The sequence below is a fragment of the Vicugna pacos genome, chromosome 8 (genome assembly GCF_048564905.1).
Source record: "Vicugna pacos chromosome 8, VicPac4, whole genome shotgun sequence".
Lineage (NCBI taxonomy): Eukaryota > Metazoa > Chordata > Mammalia > Artiodactyla > Camelidae > Vicugna > Vicugna pacos.
Window position 1 is genome coordinate 17,169,554 of NC_132994.1, and position 15,917 is coordinate 17,185,470.

At 40.7% G+C, this 15,917-nt stretch overlaps 1 pseudogene; it reads left to right on the forward strand.

Moving 5' to 3' along the window:
• Positions 1 to 1,001: 1,001 nt before the first annotated feature.
• On the forward strand, positions 1,002 to 6,757 carry LOC102527804 (N-alpha-acetyltransferase 40-like; annotated as a pseudogene).
• The last annotated feature ends 9,160 nt before the right edge of the window (positions 6,758 to 15,917 follow it).

Genomic DNA, 15,917 nt, shown 5'->3' on the forward strand with positions numbered 1-15,917 from the left:
ACAGAACTAGCTAAGAAGCATCCAGAAAACTGAAAATGACAATCCTTGGCACATTACCAATCTCCAGGATATGAGAAAGAAAGCTAAGAAATTAAAGGTATTGACAAGGCCTTTGAGCAGAACTGTTAGTGTTAAGCACTCCCCATTCCAATCCTGGTTAGAGGAGTGTCTCCCCACCCCCAAGCCCCACCACTAGCCAAAGGACAGGGTTTCCACAGAACTATTCAGAGAGAACAGAGGATGAAGGGTGGACAAAGGGAGGGTGCCCCAGGCGAGTGTTTACTGAGAAGCAGGTGTGTGTTAGTCTGCCTGGCGCCTGGGAGAGAGTGTAGCCCTGTGTCCTCCGGGGATGGAGACTGCAGATTCTGGGGCCTGCTCTTATCTGGAAAATCTTAAAGAGACAGGCTGACTGGAATGCGTCTTGACTGCAGGGGAAGAAAAGAAGGCTGGGATGCAGAAAGCTGTCCTTGCACACACTGGTCAGGTTTCCTAAGGGCTAGAGTGGACCCAGCAGAAGATGTTCAGGCTTGAGTGACCTCCATGGGACCCTGCCCCAGGGGACAGCTGGAGACATGAGGTGAGCTATGCAAAAGAAGACTGTATGGCATGGACTCAAGCAGGCATGGGATGGGGTCAGCCAGGGCACACTAAGCCAACTTGGGGAAATAGTGAAGGCTTTCCACTGCAGGGGAGGGGGTGGTGTCTGCAAAATCCACAAAGTGCCGCATGAGACAAAGAACCAGCCTCTAGGCATAAGCTGGTTATAACAGAGAACACCCATTCCAGGCTTTCATCATACCAGTTGAGGCAGAATTGCTTCTGTTTCAAATGACTAGAACTGATCTTGAAGCTATAGTAAGTAACCTACTAAAATAAAATGCTTTTCACCCTGAAAAGAAGACATTTTAATACGTTCTGCATGAATTCAGTTTTCTATTACAAAGAGAATAAAAACAGGTAGCATTTTGGAAGGGAGGGAAGGAGGCAATATTACTAGTATTATGCATCTTGGAGCACAAATAGTTTCTGGCAGACCAACTCTCACCATAGAATTGCACAAATTGAGTTTTAATGGAATGGAAAACCTGAAAGAGATCTGGGAAACACTGGTAAGAATTACCTTTCAAAATCATATTGATTCTGCCTGGAAACCAGCTATTATATAAACTGCAACGCAAGTCTGTTCAGGAAAAAGAGCTGGCTGGCATAGTATCAAATCATGCCCACCAGCCAAATGACAACCTACTCGCTCACAAATAGATGTGTCCATCCCTGTATTGTCAAGAGGGCAGTCACTCACCAACCTAAATTAGAGCCCATGAATCAATATTGTTTTAGAAAACATAACTACTCTCTCTCATCTGCACAAAAGTGCAGATTTCCTCAGGGAAATTTTCTCATGAATTTCTCACCCATGACCAAGATTTACAATAGCCCTTGCTAAGGTTTTGTCAAGAAATTATCCCTTGACACTTGAGAGTTGAATGTACATGATGACGACAAAGTCAAGATCTGGGACCTCACATCCTTTAAAGTAATTCTAATAGAAATCTGCACCCTAGATACTTCCCGCGCCTAGAACCTGGTTATGGACAACAAGGCAAATGAAGCAGCTGTGAACCCCAGCACACGTGCCCTAACGTCCTTCATTTTGAGGGTTACTACCTGCATGAGTCTGCTCTGGCTGCCATAACAAAGAACCACTGGCTGGGTGGCTTAAATAACAGAAATTTATTTCCTCACAGTTCTGGAGGCTGGAAGTCCAAGACCAGCGGTTGGAAAACTCAGCTTTTGGTGCGATCTCTCTCTCTCTCTGACTTGCAGATGGCCACCTTCTCACTGTGTCCTCTATGGCTTTCCTCTGTGCTCACACAGAGAGAGTTCTTATGTGTCTCTTTCTCTTCTTGTAAAGACATCAGTCCTATCAGATCAAGGTCCTACCCTTGTGACCTCATTTAACTTCAATTATCTCCCTAAAGTTCCCTCCTAAATATAGTAATATTGGGATTAGGGCTTCAACATATGAATTTAGGGGAGAGGGAGACACGACTGAGTCTATAACATGACTGTTTCTGCAGTAACAGCACCCTGATTAAAGTTAAAACAGCTTGAGATCAAAATGCAGAATATCCGTTCTCTAGCTCTTTCGAGTTCTAAGATAACCATTCAACCTAAGCAAATGCTGTTGACCTAGACACCACTAATGTAAAACTGATGTTGTTTGAACTGGGCAATCTGAAGCATCCACTTGTACCTTAAGTGCGAAAAAGAATTACTGAGGCAATTGTAAGTATTAACAAGTATGCAGGACTGGGGAACCAATAGAGAACAAATTTTACACTGCTGCCATTGGCATATAAGTAACGAGCTGGTTTCCAATTACCCTTACCTGGTCATAAAATACTCTTGGTGGGCTCCCCCTTCAGGCATTCATTGACCAACTCCAGTCAACTAACTATAGGTTCAGCGCTCTAATCTTAAAATAGACAAATCTTCTCAAACATTTCTTAGACCCTAATGTATAGAACTCACAGTCAAGATCCTCATTTGGATAATCAAGGCCCTCCCTAATCCAGCTCTGTTTACGTACCCAGCACTGGCTCCCATTACTCCCAGTATAACCCCCTACTTCAGTAAGGCTACTTGTCTTCTGGCCCCTGGTCATTTGCCCCTCGCTTGCAAGGCTCACTTGCTCCTTTTGTCCTCAGTGCCTCAGAACCTTGGAATGAATTCTAAAGGCAGAATCTGGAAAATAGAGATGCTTCTCATGCTTCAGACTCCAACAGCTATGACCTAGGCTCTCAATTTCCTAGTCACTTTCACTTGAGAATTCCCACTTCCTGTAAGTATCACCTCAAGTCCCACCTCCTTGAAGAAAGACTTCTGCTTCTAGTCATTTTTATGGAGTTGCTCTTTTCTGAATTTCAAGGCCCATTCCACCCACTCTAGCTATGCAGTGTAGCTTCTCTTCCTGATTTGGTTTTGCTTTTTTTTTTTCATAAGCAGGTCTTGAAGTGGAGTGTCAGTTTCTTCCAGTCAGGTATCACTGACTTTTACTGTTTTTAAACATCCAAAGAGCTCAACAGAGTGTGGAAACATAATTCAATAAAAAATTTTTTTTCTTCAAAGTAGCTTGAGTTCAAACCTTTCACTGCTTCAAATCAATCTTCCAAGTAATGCTAATCACTGAGGCTGGCTGTATCTAGCATTTTATTCATGCCTGACATCACAAATCAATTCTGGAGCAACAGGTACGTGACAGCAAGAAAGAAACTTAAAAAGGGTGTTGAAAAATCAACAAATTCCTTTAAAGAGGTGGAAAGAGTCACTGAGCAGAAGTCAAAGAGTCACTTAGGGAAGTTTTAATGTAGAAAAGAAAGTTCTTACTTGAAATGTCAAGTGGGAAAACAATTTAACTTTATGTACTTTGGTGGCAATTATTTAGATGATGAGAACTAAATCAGATTTTCTTTTTTCTTAAAATTCAAATCTCTTGAATTTCCTGGAGCACTAAAGCAAGGTTTTGAGAAGAGTGGGCTGGGATAGATGAGGTGGGGAGGGTGATTGTATTTTATTTTTTAGATGCATCCTATCACTGAAGAGCAGTTCCTGCCGGTTTCCAAAAATGAGTTACAGGTGTGACACTCTAATATTGACAGTTATGGAAAAATGCCTCTTTCAGCTCTGTGAATTAATAATTCTCAACCACGACTCCACCGAAAGTCATCCGTGGTATAATTATATACACACTCAAATTATATACACACTAAAAATACATACTTTTGCAAAAAATCCAGACACAAAAGGATGGAATGGATTGCACTGAATTACCTGAGACAGCCATTCTAGAATCCAAGCAAAGCTTCTCAGCACTTTCTAATACAAACTATAATTTCTGAACAGAGAGATCTCATAACCCCTTCTGACTGAATTTCATGAAGTCTGATCATCCAAACAACATTCCCAAAAGTTTTTGGATAAAGTGTTCATTTTAGCTGAACAGAGGGAGGGTATAGTTCAAGTGGTCGAGCCCATGCGTAGCACACATGAGGTCCTGGGTTCAATCCCCAGTACCTCTTCCAAATAGAAATAAACAAATAAACCTAATTACCTCCCCTTCATAAAACAAACAAACAAAAATAAATTTTAGCTGAATATATCTATTATTTTTCATTAAGCCTGTCTTTGACCAGTCTCCAAAATATTTTTTTAAATGACAGATTTTGAGTTGTGCCAAAGTTATACAACAAAAATTCCCACTTAATTCAATGGTTGATCCTAATAAACCATATGCAGCAGGTTGGAAAAATGACTACACATTTCCTCTCCTTGTATCCATACTCTCTTTATCGTGGAAGTTTGCGCACCCTCAGACTTGACTCTGAGCTTGGTCATGGGACATGTATGACCAATAGGAAGCTAGCAAACATGATGCAAGCAAAGGATTGAAAAGCACTTGTGCACTGGGGCTCCTCCTCTTACCACTACCCCCCCACCAGATGAAGAAGCCCAAACAAGTGTATTGATGATGAAAGGACTGTGTTCCAGTCAGCCCTGCCACCCAAGCCAAGAGCGATTCCATCCCTGGAAGCAGAGCAGACCAAGAGCTGACTGCAGATAAATGAGAGTCAGCCTAAACCAGAAGAATCACTTCATGCGTTCCAATTGCAGACACATTCCAACTGCCAATGCAAAGAAGCGTGAACTAAATAAACGGCTGTTGTTTCAAACCACTAAGTTTTGGGGTGGTTTGTTATTCTGTAAAAGCTAATGGACACACCATGAGATTTCAAATAATATTCTACCATTCTTCCTCACCCCTCGTCTTCAACTCCAATTATCCCTTGTTTAAATCAGTTAAATTGCTAGATCTTTCATTTTCCCTAAACACAGTGGGATTATGGGATTGCAGTTCGGAAACCAATTCAGAGATTTAAGAGACTATCTCTAAATGGAAGAATGGGAGTGTAATAGTTTTCACAGCTGGGCTTTACTAATATTCAGCTGTCCTATCTCTACAACGTATTCCAAGTGGCTAAAACACACTGATGGCTGAAATACAAGCAAAAAGTCCAGCATCTTTTACTTGCAAAGTTATTTGAAATCTAGTGAAACAATGAAAGCTTTCAAGCAGAACAAGAGTTTTTCTTTGTGTTTTTTTTTAATACACTAAGCAGGTGGCATACTATAGCCACAAAAGAAGCATTCAAATTTCAATCCATCTCAACAGAAATTAGACAGTTATTTGGGTTAATCATGGCTCAAAGCCCCCAGATATCTGTAGTTTTTGTACAAGAGATTCCAAAACTGACTCAAGGGAGAATCATAAAACCAAGTTGTAGCACGTCCAAAATAATCCATTCATTTATGTCACTGATAAAAAAGCATTGTTTTAATGCTACTACAGCCACAATTACTATGGCACTTATTTTTTCTGAATCATATCACATAATATGATGCTTTTTATTATTGTATATTCAATGACCATCCCTGCTTAAACTTTAGGACATTTGGATAGATTTCTCCATAAATTGCCAGGCTGAAATCCACCTTCATACCAAAACTTATACTAAATTATTTTTCTCATCTGCCTATGAGGAAGCAAAAATTGACAACAATTAGTGCAAACAAATTGCAAACATATCATTTGCAAACAAATATGCTGGGGGAGGTTCATTTTAACATTTTCAGAGTAAAACCTTCAGACGGTGTTATTTCTAAGTTATCTCTTCTGCCATTTGGATGCTTGTTGCGTTAGAGGGAATTAAAAGACAGAAGCGCTTTAATAGATCAGACTGGGAGACACTTTACAGGCTTTCCCAGTGTTCAAGAAATATGATGGTAACGGGTTAACCGTCTCCATTTAATGTAAGCGAGGGTCCGGCCTGGAGCCAGTCGCCATGGGTTGGGCCTCTACCTGACCAAGACCGACAGGTAAATCATGTCTGAGCAAAGCGAGTGGGGCTAGAACGACCGAGAGAAACGCGAGGAAAAGAAGGATGACCCAGCCTGGTACCTCATCGATTTGGAAAACATTGAATCCTTGGCGCCTTTTCTCACTTCCGGTTTGGCGGGAGCGCGGAAACGAAGTCCTGCATCGCTTCCAAGTGCGGATGGAGAGCCAGGTGCGGCCGGAAGGCCTGGAGAAGTCCCTCGTGCAATCCTGCAGCTCAGGGCCAACAGCACCCAGAGGGAGAAAGTGACGTTAACGGCATTTAGGCACAGTCGTGGGGCCTACCAGTTCTTCAGAGAAGCGCCGCAACTTGAAATCCACGACCCTTCCCCATTCCGGCTGCTGTGGGAAGGAGGACTGCACCCTAGGAGATCCTGAGTTGGAGAACCAAGCTTGGGAAGAGCCACACTCCCCTGCGGCGGGCCCAGTGGTAGCAGCTGCCACTGAACTCCCGAGCCAGAAAGCCCTCTCCAAGGCCTGGCCTCTCCCCGCTCCCTCGTCCTTGCTAGGAGCTGTGGTCTCCTCAGCCCTGCACGTGCCAGGCTGCACCCTGAGAGCGCAGACTCTGGGGAGGAGCAGGCCGCCAGGAGGGAGCAGAGCGGGTGCTGCGGAAGCTGCTGGCGGAGGTCTAGGCACAGCCAGCATTCTCCCACGGTGCCTGCCTTCTCACTCTGCGCTTGCGCCCTTGGGCGTACGCGTCTCCGACTTCCCTACAGCTGGCTTCCTGGCACGCCCTCCGCCCACCTCCCCATCCCGCCGCCACACGCAGTGGGACAAATGGAGTGTTTACACTCACCTTTATGAAAGTCCTGGAGCCCTGGGTCAGGGTCTGGCTGGTTCTCAAAAAGGAATGGACTCTGTGTGAGATCTGAGCGCAGAGAGAGTCTTCGGAGAGACTCACGCTTCGTGGATGGAATGCTCTGATGGAAACCCTGGGGAGGTCTTTGGTGCCACGACGCTGGGAAGCGAGGGAGCTCTTTCTGGCAGTGTCCTTGTGGATCCACAGTTAAAGTGGAGTTGTCCCAGAGGACCAGCCGACTTTGGGAGGAAGGCTACCTCCCCCCTCCATTGCTGTTAGTGAGGGGCCTAGAGAACCAGGAACAGGTATGAATGGGGGCTGCCACCGGGACTTGCTCCTCTGGGCTTTTGGACTTGGCTGCATTCTGAGCTTAATCCCTTGATCTCCTGGCCTAATCGTGTTTTTCCTTCTGCTCTCAGTTTGCTCACGCCCCACCCTCTGCCCTGACTCAGGCCGCTTGTGCTGGCGGACCTCCCCAGAGCTGTTCTTGCTTCTCCCTAGATTAGCCTGTGCGGGGCCTGTGCCCACGGTCTGCTCCCCCCCCCTACCCCGCGGCCCATCCCCACGCTGAGAGCTCTGCGTTGCTCTTGACTGCCAGCAGTGGACATGGCATGCCCTTGGAGAAGGCCTTGCGGCTTCACGCTGGAATAAGCCCACCTTTGCCCCTACCCTGCTGGCTCCGAGGGGATTTCACCCAAAAGGGAGAGTTTTAATTGCTAGGAGGACATTGAAAGTCTTCTTCGAAGAATCGTGGAGCGACAGAAGCACATTTAGACAGAGTTTCCTCTGATCCCTGATGTCTCTCAAAAGACACAGAATGATAAATACTTACTGTCTCAGATTATGGATTTCTGAAACCTCCTACTCAAAAGGAACCCCAGTGTAAATCCTACATAAGGTGAGTTCAGTGTGTGACGTCTCTTTCCCCTCATTGGATATCTGGCACCAAGCCCATTGGTAGACTGGCTCTTGGTGCCGGGCCCTGCTGGTCCAACCATCTCCACCACTCCCCAAGGGCTGCTGGGGGCTGGGGTGGGGGTGGCTGGGCGGGGAGGCGCCGCGCTAGACCCACGGATCACCCCGTTGGTGATGTTGAGCCCTTTCAGTTGTCAGCCATCAGTCCTTCTCCATTTCCCCAAGGTCTTGGTTTTGAGAAACCTAGCAGGACTTTTGACTAGGCTTTTCTGTTTGCTGTTTGTTTGGGGCATGTTAAAATATTGAGTTTGAGAGTACTTTTTAGTTATATGCACACTGTTTCAGGTTATTTTTGTTGACAGCAGATGTGCATATGACATGTATGTGGTTCTTTTTAACCCTTCCTGGATCTTTTTAGAGAAAACTTAGAAGATAAACTCCTTCTTGAGATATATAGATATATATATTTTTTTCCTTTAGCAACTTGTTATCACTGAAATCAAAGGGAAAACGTGATCTCTTTTTGCATTGGTTGTATTTGTATTTAACAGGTAAAAGTCACTTTGTTCAGCGGCAAAAACAAACAGAAAGAGGTTTAATACTCTCAGTGGAATCTTGAGGGAGATACTGGACCTCTCTGAAGAATATATTTTCACCAGGGTTTCAGAAACTGCTCATGTAAGTCCAGAATGAGCTGAAATTAGAAACACTCCATTTAAAAAGCAGGTGTCTGATAGGCAGGTCAGCTAGCTATAAGAAGTTTCTGACCACAAACCAGTCATTTGTTGGTTTTTTTTAAACTAAAAACTTGTGGAATAAATACAGAATTGACATTCTCAGGTTGAAGAGACCTAAATCTTTATGTTAAAATAGTAATAATTTTACTTGTGTGTTGGATGAGGAAACGTCACTGAGTAAACAAGAGAGGAAATATTTAAGAGCATATACTTAATAAAAATGAAAAATAGATTTCTCATCCCATCAACTAATGATTAGACATTATTTAATAGCTTATTTAGATCCTGGGAGAGAACAGACTAAGATCAATTTCATGACTATTAGAAACCAATACTGGTACCCGCAAGAGGAAGCTTGTTGAAAATTATACTCTAGCTTTTCTATAGTTAAAACTATAGTGTCCTGTCATTTAGATAGTGAGCGGGCCTTCGGTGAGCACAGGCTTGAGTTCACATTATAAAAATAAATAATCCAGTGAAGCGCCTTCATGAGAGAAAATTTTTTAGAGCTAGAGGAAAAAGAGAAGGCCTGGTCTGTTCAGCGTAAGGTTTCTGTGGTTTGCATTACATAAGGCAAGTACAATCCCTCAGGACACTGAACAAGTAATGAATAGCTGTAACCCCTTTATGCAGAACCCAGTAACCAGGTTGACAGAAAGGCAACTCTGTGGGGCTTTCCTTCTGGTGGGTGTGAATTTATGACAGCAAGTATAACCTTTTCCAAACTTTTAACAGCTATGGACACTGTATTCTGTGTGCTACCTGCAAGATAGCTGAGAAAATTGAGGTTAAGCAGTAAAGATAACTTGCTCATGATCACGCAGCTTATAAACCATTAAGACAGAATTTGGACCAAAGAAGGGTTTGGTCAATAACTACATTCTTAGCCAGTCTCTTCCTCTTAACAAAAGAAGTAGCACTGGGGAAACTGGAAGACCCTCGGCTTTGTGCTCGTAGCTCATGTTCAACTTGGCCAACAAAGAGAGACCAAAAACAGTGGCTAGGCACCACCAGTAAACCCTGCCATATATTACCTCTGACCCCTGGCGACATTTTCCTTATGTGCCTTCAGTCATTAAGCTTCAACACTCTTAATCAATGGAAACATATGTCAGCTGGGTTTATTGCATATGAAAAAATATCCAGGAACAAACAGAAAAAATAATATGTTGTTTCCAGGAGCAAGTGAGAGATTATTGATCATGATACGTGAGTGTTCACTCAGGTGCTTTGCTGTAGTTGAGTGAGCGAGAGAAAAGAAAGCCAGGCTGGTGAAACAGAGCCCTTGTAAAGAGGTGGATGTTCTCCATGCTTCTGACAAACTCAATTTATGAGGACAAATCTGTGCCACAGACCTTGCCACCCAGCAACCACACAAAACCATCTGCGCTTACCTAGTAACTGCTCAGAAGAACTTAATTCTCCTGTTTTCAAAGCTAATCATATGAGACATAAAAGGAAAACATAGGGAATGGAAAGAAATTGCAGGGAGGTGGCATCTTTGCCGATGGTGGACTTAGCATTCTGAAAAAATTTCACCTATAACAGATGGCTCTACTACATGACATTTTAATCCAAGAACCAACTATCCTTTAAAACTCTGTTTTCAAAATTGACCTGTGTATACTGAAAAAGATCAATAGCAGGAGAAATAATAGCCCAGGGAAATAATGCAATCCAAATATACCAGGTTTTGGTAGAACATGTCTTCATGTGAGGATTGCATACTAGTTGGAGACCAAACATGAAAGAAAAAGCAACAGAAGAAAATTTTATGAGCGAGAATGCTCACAGTCCCACTTCAGTGGACTCTGTGAATAAAGAAACAATTGTGAGTTCTTTTGAAACATTTCTTGCCTCAAGCCATTATGAAGCATTTACACTGTGGGTTTTACAAAAAGTAGAATTAAATTAGATTTTTCAAAGCTCCACTAATTTTGCCTCACATACAGTTCCTTGGTTACAGATTTAAACACCTCTAAAATTCAGAGTAAACATTCTCACCCACAGGAGAAATATCAGGATGAAATCACACCTTCAAAACATTGGCTTGAAACTCACATAGTAAAGTGTGTGAGGAGAGAATATTCTAATGACTAAGGTGAGGAATATAGTCAAGGTGGTGCCTTTATCCTTAAGGAAATGAAGAAATGTGGTAAATGAGAGTGAAAACACAGATATCATTTATAAAGCTGTGAATTGTTTGCTTTGACTTTCTGTGAATTAAATAACTTAAAATACAGGCAACTATTAGGCAAGCATTGGATGTCGTTGAATCTTTATTTATTTAATCTCTATTGATATGTTATTCTACTCAGTTTTTCAGCTCATCTATCAGATAGGTGTTGTTACAAATGTCTCTCGAACAACTAATAATAATAATGATCAATTTAACACACTAAGCTAAGTTTAATATTGCTAGTTCCTTATGAAAGCAAACATTTTTCCAGAAGTACAGCAGATAGGTTGGACTAAGTCAGTGTTTCTCAAACTGGAATCCACAGATGTATCCTCGAGGGAATACCCAAGTACTATGAGAAAGTTGTTATTGTCTTTCTATTTTAGTGGGAATCTTTTTTTTAAAGTATATGAGTCCTCTGGATAACTGCCTTACTACCAAGACTGCCCCATAATGCAATATTGTGTTTGTGTTTGCATTTGCAATCCTGTGGTGCCTGAGGAACACCTGTAATCATGGTATTTATTATTACGCACATGTCAGGCAACAAGTGTGACCACCTTTCTATCGGCATATTCTAACATCAAAATGACTACATTTCGAAGAGAGGGTAATAGCTCAGTGGTAGAGCACATGTTTAGCATGCAGGAGGTCCTGGGTTCAATCCCCAGTACCTCCATTAAAAACAAATAAAAATAAATGACTACATTTGCTTTTGTTTACCAGTCATAGATTAAAGAAATTTTTTTCTCTTTTTCAATTTAAAGACATTTTTATAAAGTAGACTTTATTTCCTTAATTTACATATTAAATTGAAATTGATTTAATATTATTTTTAAACTGTCGTAAAGCAGAATGATGTGGTTCTTGCCACAGGCCAATGGGAAGAAAATAGATATAAATGTAATAAATAAATGATTGAGTTTGTACCAAGTTAAGTTACATGGTACCACAGCGGCACTGGTTTGAACAGAGAATAGAGGTGCTAGGATTCAGGTATCACAACGCAGACTGAACGCACCAAACTAGAAACAAAGCAGATGACAATAAAAACAATGTGGCAGTCAGAGTCAAATGCACTTTGCTTACAAACATATTGCTCATCTATACCAATTGTTAGGATACATGTAGCAGCCAAAACTCAGAGAAGTGTTTTGGTTGAAAGAAAAGTTCTGTATCTCCAATGTTGGGATGTACCATAAATTTATAGGACCATTCAATAGATTGGTGCTTTCATATGAGATCATTTTCTAAAAGGCAGAATCAATATCAATTGTAATAAAGGCTCAAATGATGGTCCAGATCAAGAAATCAGATCTACAAATGAGATACAAAACCAGAACATTTTTTATATTTTTATATTAAATTCAATGTTATAAATTTGTTTTACCAAATAGTATGTCATACTGAATTGATAACTGGTCTTTGCCTGGGTTTTATAAATGTACCTATTTAACTATCATAATAGAGTTTAAGTCAACACTGAAAACAGAAAGAATTTTGCCTTTAAAGGAGGCCGTGCTTTAATCCAGTTTGAGAAACCCTGCATAGATGAAATCTAAAATGTTTTCCAGCTATACTTTTTTACATCGCTAGCTTTTTATCCTCATGACCATGGACCCCACTGCCAGCTGGGTATCTTGCACAAGCAAGCTGATGATGACCATGAGCTAAAAAGAGAACGAGGCTCAAAAAAATCAATCTGTCATCACAACTGAGATACTGTCACAAAGAGACTGATGCCAAGACGCTCGGGTCTCTTTCAGATAAAAAAGACAATGTGCATATATGTTGGATAGCATCAAATTCATCTCCTTCCTTCAACACGTATTATCCTAAAAAGAATTATTTTTATCAATAAAAATGAACAAAGCAAGTTCCCCTAAAATGAAAGTGAGTGGAAAGTTAATGAATACAGCCTGTTCGTGATTCCACACTGTTTATCAAAGATCCACCGCTAGGAAAAAAAAATTATCCAGATCTCTCTTATCAAAAATTTTCAGGGAGCAAAGGGAAGTGGCAGGCAGCATTCTGGCCTTGCTGGGCATGATTGTTCATGCCGGCTTTATTTTTCTCCTTGTTATCAAAGCTAGCAGTCAGTCGTAATGAAATTCACATTTCCAATGCTTCTACCTGAGATCCTGTTTGAGGAGAGTTGAAATTATTGCTTATTGCTTGTAAGTCTCAATATTTGATGATCTTTGGTGACTCTTATTAGGTTTTCTTTTTAAATTTTTAATTCCTATTAATGCCAATTGATAACCAAACATACCAAGTTTTTAGCAGTTAGGACTATATGTAAACCAGATAAACAACTAATTTCTACTGTGTAGCACAGGGGATGATATTTAATATCTTGTAGTAACCTGTAATGAAAAAGAATATGAAAAGGAATATATGTATGTGTATGTATAACTGAAACATTATGTTGTACACCAGAAATTGATGCAACATTGTAAACTGACTGTACTTCAATTTTTTTTAAAGTAAAAAGAGAAAAAAAAATTTTTGGCAGTTAGGAAGCACTTGCAGGACCTCTCATGTCCTACTGAAGTTAAATGGAAACGTCATGCAGAGAAGGTGATATTTACTACCAACATGATTGAATTCAGGGTGAATTGGCTTGTTTGCAACTTCTGGCTTTTACTAAACCAAAACCAACAACAAAACCCAAAACAAAAGCTTTGTGAACTCCTAAGGTTGGGCTTGTTGTCTGGCTGGGTGCTGAGGGTAAGAAGCACTGCATACAGAAATAAATGAAAAGGAAAACGGACCTGGATTCTGTAACTATCTTAGTCTGGGTTTTATAAATGTACCTATTTAACTATTATCATAATAGAGTTTAAGTCAACACCAAAAGCTGAGAGAATTTTGCCTTTAAAATTCTTTGCTGTGAGGCCGGGGTCTGCAGCAAAGTGAGGTTTTCTGTTTCTCCACGGGGATTTTGAGAGGATTATAATGCATGGTATTTATGAAACATCTGCTACAGACAAAGCACTCAATGTAAGCTTTCTTGGGGAAGGGTGTATCTCCTAGCGGAAGAGCACATGCTCAGTACGCATGAGGTTCTGGGTTCAATCCCCAGTACCTCCATTAAAAAATAAAAAATAAAAATAAATAAGTAAATAAATAAACCTAATTTCCTTCCCCTCAAAAAAAACAAACAAAAAAAAACCAAGAAATACAAAAAAGGTTAATCTCAAACATAAGAGAACAGATTCTAAGATAGGATTTAAAACAAATAAATAAAGGTAAAATATGTATATATAGGTTATCTTTATTTTTCAATACTATTATTATTACTGTAATTATTATTAACACAGTAGCTGGCACTGAGTCATTTCTGAATAAATGTAAATTCTCATCCCTATGGCTCAGGTTACAAGAATCATTCCTCTGAAATTTAGTACATGGCACTCAATAGACCAAAGATGAGCTACGGCATTTCTCACTCTTGCTGCATCCCCTCTGCCTAACCCAGGCCCTCTCAATGCAAATTAAACTTGTGTTGTATGGAAATATCAGCTCCCCTAGAAGTCCCTGAAGACCTTGTGTCTCTCCCCTCCACTCATCCTTCTCCCTGCGTCAAGATTAATGTAATTATAGGAGAAAGGGATAGCTCTGTGATAGAGTGCCTGTCTAGCATGCACAAGGTCCTGGGTTCAATCCCCAGTTCCTCTGCTTAAAAAACAAGAATAAATAAACCTAATTACCTCCCCCACCTAAAAAGAAAAAAATGGAGGAAAGATTGATGTAACTATACTTGCATGACTCTTTACAATTTAAAAAATGCATTCACCTACATTACTGCATTTACTTTTTTTAATATCTCTTATTTTTATGTCTACTTTACAGATGAGAAAATTAAGGTTCAAAGAAATTATAACAATAATAATAGTAAGTAACATTTGTTCCTGGCACTGTGCCAAGTACTTTACATCACTCAGCAAGTCCTTAAAACAAGTCTAGTAGTGTTGTGGGCACCATTCTGGGACAGCCCTAAGACCCTGGCCTCACCCTTTTCCCCCATTCCTTGTGCATACATACCCTGTACAACCTTTGCTACTGTGAATCTGATGGTTTTCTTTTTTTTTTTAAGTTTAACATTTTCTATTGAGTTATAGTCATTTTACAATGTTGTCTGATGGTTTTCTCATTGAAGTAATTAAAAGCGGAGCTGGTAACCTCTTTTCATAAATAGCCATTGTCCTAGCCCTTTCCTCTGCCCCCCCCCATCCTCCCATCTCAAAATTCAAGCACTGAAGAATTAACCACTGGCACAGCACATCCAGAAGGCACTCCTGATGGGCTGATGACTGCGCCTTTACCATTGATAAATGTTTTTGATATTAACCCTGATGAGAAAGGCTCCCTGAACGTCCCTGATGTCCTGATGTCCACCTGTGTCCTTTGTGCGAAATGTATCCTTTGGACTTATCTCAGTAAAACATAACTTGCATATGGTTCACATCCTATCTGCCAAACCTCCCTGGGATTGTATCAGGTGCATGATGAGGTGGCTGTAAGCGGCAGAACCCTGCAGGCTGTGTTCAGAGCCCTGGCTTTTGGCAGAGCACCATTCGGTTTTCAGACTACAGCTTCTGATTTTTCTCTGTTTCTTCCCATGATATCAAACCGTTGTCTGCTATTCCATGTAGAAGTTAGTGTCACACAGCAGAGGGAATGTCGGCTTTAACCTATAATGACACAGTTTAGGGTGAGTTAAACATGGAGAACAGAACTGAAAATGGCACTTCAGGACAGAGTAACATAGCTCTGTCCCATACTCCAAACATAGTTAAAAACAAGGAAGTTAAAAAGTGACTATGTAATATCACTTTTGTGTGGAATCTAAAAAATAAAAGGATACAAATTCTATTTACAAACCAAAAACAATCTCACGGACATAGAAAACAAAGTACGATTACAAAAGGGGAAAGGGTGGGGAGGGATAAATTAGGATTAACAGACACACACTGCTATATATAAAATAGGTAAACAACAAGGACCTACTGTACAGCACAGGAAACTATATTCGATAGCTTGTAATAACATATAATGGAAAAGAATTTGAAAAGAAAATGCATATATGTATGTATATGTACAACTGAATCGCTTTGCTGTACAACTGAAACTAATATTGTAAATCAACTACATTTCAATAACAATTTTTATATAAATAAAAAAATAAAAAGTGCCTATGTAGCCAATCTTGATACATCATCGTTAATTTACTACAGTTTTTGCTCTGTCTCGAAGAAAAGACTTCTGCTCTTTTCTCTGTCTACTTACTCTTCTTTTCTGCAAAACTCTATCAAATGTACAATCTACATT